This window comes from Etheostoma spectabile, chromosome 6, assembly GCF_008692095.1.
Source record: "Etheostoma spectabile isolate EspeVRDwgs_2016 chromosome 6, UIUC_Espe_1.0, whole genome shotgun sequence".
NCBI lineage: Eukaryota > Metazoa > Chordata > Actinopteri > Perciformes > Percidae > Etheostoma > Etheostoma spectabile.
The window spans coordinates 899384-902704 of NC_045738.1; the positions used below are offsets into that span (position 1 = coordinate 899384).

General features: G+C 39.4%; 1 protein-coding gene across 6 annotated transcripts in view; it reads left to right on the plus strand.

The window, feature by feature from the left end:
* Nucleotides 1-3321, plus strand: part of ulk4 (unc-51 like kinase 4) — a 119848-nt gene that overhangs the window by 19822 nt on the left and 96705 nt on the right. The gene's annotated exons all lie outside the window — the stretch shown is intronic.

Consider the following 3321-nt stretch of genomic DNA (forward strand, 5'->3'; position numbering starts at 1 on the left):
TAAGGAGCTGCTGATCCACTTCTACTCAGTCATCATACAGTCTGTCCTCTGCACGTCCATCACTGTCTGGTTTGGATCTGCCACCAAAAGGACAGGAGCAGAATACAACGGAACAGAACAGATCATCGGTGCATGACTTATACTCTTCCAGAGTCAGGAAACGGGCAGAAAACATCACAGCAGACCCATCTCACCCCGTACACAAACTGTTCCAGCTTCTCCCCTCTGGTAGACGGTACAGAGCACAGTACGCCAAAACCAACAGACTCAGGAACTCTGAACAGCTGACTTCTTACCCACAGTGTCAGGTTCAATTCTTTGCAATAACTCAGTAACACTGTCTTTAAACAGCACCTGTTTACTGGTTCCACTTATTATTCCACTTATTTAGTATTTATTCATCATTCTCATATCTTATTATTATTTACTATTTACTCATCATTCCCATTCTCATATCTCAGGAAAGCAGCAATTGTTAATGAACCTCTAAAAGTTGAGGCCTCTCCTACTACAGAGAAACTACTGCATACTTTTGTAACAAGAAGACTAAACACCTGTAAGGTGTTGCTTGTAGGCCTTTCCAAGTCTGTAATACAATTATAACATGTACAGAAAGTGGCAACTGAAGCACAGAAGAGCGCACATTACTTGTGTTGTATAGTCCCTGTGATGGATGGTAGTTTTAGGATAGATAGTAGATGCTTTTACTTTTTCATGGACTTACTGCTCATTGTATTGTTGATAAGCTGCCAAAATGTGTCACTGGTAGAGCTCTCTTAAAACCACAGACAGTTATGTTCCTATGACCCCCCCCCCCCCCCCCCCACACACACACACACACACACACAGACAGACAGACAGACAGACAGACAGACAGACAGACAGACGTCTATATATAGTCCCTAAACACTTTTTTTGGTGACGATAAGTTGCTTCTAAAAAGTGCCTTCTAGGTTTTATGTGTGTTAATTTAGAATTGCCACTTTAAAATAAACCCAGGAATGCTCTGTGACAGTTTTGTCTTTTGCTCTATTGTCAAGAGTGTTTAGTTAGAGGTTTGTAGTACCGGCTTCTTGTAAGACTTGCTTTAGTTTGAGGATTGGCTTTTTTTTTTAAATGTGTTTTTTAGTCAATGACAGTTCAGTAAAGTAATTGATAGCTCTAAAAAACCCAGTAATTATATAATCTGTAAAGTTACGTCTTTATGATTTCTGTGGTGGACTGGCAGATTGGCTGTCTGGTGGGTTTTCTAGTCAGTGTTAATGACCTGCAGCATTAATGCCTCTATTCTCAAGTTTTCTACATAAGAGTAACATGAACACATGACACTGTCATGACACAGTCAAGACACATGAACCCTTACCATAACTTGTCATGACAAACCCAAATAACACTTACTAAAAGAAGGGTTATGTTATAAACGTTTATGACTTGTTTTTAATGTTTTATGACATTGTCATGTCACTCTTCTGTAGATACCTTCAAGTAAGTTAGCTATAACCACAGAAACATGAACTTTTATTAGATTTTAGATTAATAATTTTAAGGTTGAAACAAAAACTGATCAGACTATATTTCCATATGGAAAGTACAATGGAAATGTTGAAATTTTTCCTAAACTAGTACATGACCACAAACAACAAAAGGCTTACTGAAATAGTACATGACCACAGAAAACAGATTAAGTTCTCTGAGGCATCATTTACATCACATGATGTTGAAACCCTTCACTGAATGCAAAAATAACATATTAAGTTCTTTGAACAGTATCAATACCTTTTATTAAAATTATTTCTAATAAAAATCCCAAACACGGGATGTCAACTCATTTTGACAGGTGGAATCACCTTTTTTGTTTAATGGCAGAAGAAACTGTTTTATTTGAGAACTGTGGAATGGCTCTTTAAGTGTCCCCAGGTAAAGCCAGCCGCTTTTCTCCTCTCTTCTTCTGCAGCACCAGTCAATGACAATGATTAGCTATAGCCTTCAGTGCTGTCTTTATCCTCAAGGTTATATATAGCCTAAAGCCTGCCACAGTAGCAATGGAATGGGGTGTGTTTTAACTAGTACAGGGCCCGTTGAAAATGTGCCTGTTTGGAACGGGCCGATTGCTGCTTGTAGAATTCTTCAAAACCAAATTGTACCCCAAAATAACTTGCAGAAGGACCCCAAACCACTTAATATGCAGAGAGAGAGAGAGAGAGAGAGAGAGGGAGGGAGAGAGAGAGAGCGAGAGAGGGAGAGAAAGAGAGAGACCGTGATTTAACACTTCAGCAGAGGTGTTAATTTCCATATAAGTTTAATGGCTTGACGGTTAACGGGGAAGTTGGGGATTTGATTCGTGTTTTGGCGACGGTAATGTTATTAGTGTTGTAAGTTAGCAGTATATTTAATTAACCCGACCCGGGGTGAGTCTTATAAAAAGTGCTGTGTCAGCCCGATTTTGTGAATGTAGTGGTGAATGTAGGCTAAAGCTAACAACTTAATACTATATAGTGTCTGGCTTTGACGTGCTGCAGGTTACCTTTCCCCCAAACAGGAACACAAACATACAGTGGGGCTCGAAAGTTTGGGCACCCCTGGTAAAAATTTGTATTAATGTGCATAAAGAAGCCAAGAAAAGATGGAAAAAATTTCCGAAAGGCGTCAAATGACAGATTAGACATTTGTATAATGTGTCACAAAAAGTTAGATTTTATTTCCGTGATTTACACTTTCAGAATAATAGAAAACAAAAACATGGCGTCTGCAAAAGTGTGGGCACCCTGCAGAGTTAATACCTTGTACTGCCCCCTTTGGCAAGTATCACAGCTTGGAAACGCTTCTTGTAGCCAGCCCAGAGTAATCCACCGTGGATTTTGAGGTGTGTTTAGGATCATTATCCATTTGTAGAAGCCATCCTCTCTTTAACTTTATCTTTTTCACAGATAGCATCAAGTTAGCATCCAAAATTTGCTGAAATTTTATTGAATCCATTTTCCCTTCTACTCGTGAAATGTTCCCTGTGCCACTGGCTGCACTACAACCCTAAAGCATGATTGACCCCCCCCCCGCTTAACAGTTGGACAGAGGTTCTTTTCATTAAATTCTGAATTCTGTGCCCTTTCTTCTCCAAACATACCTTTGCTCATTCCAGCCAAAAAGTTTTATTTTAACCTCATCGGTTCACAGAACTTGTTTCCACAGTGCAGCAGGCTTTTCTACATGTTCATTTGCAAACTTCAAATGCTGATTTTTGTGGTGAGGACGTAGACGAGGTTTTTGTCAACTGTTTTCAGTTTCATTTTTCTAGACAACTGCTTAGAAGAAGCCATGGTGCTG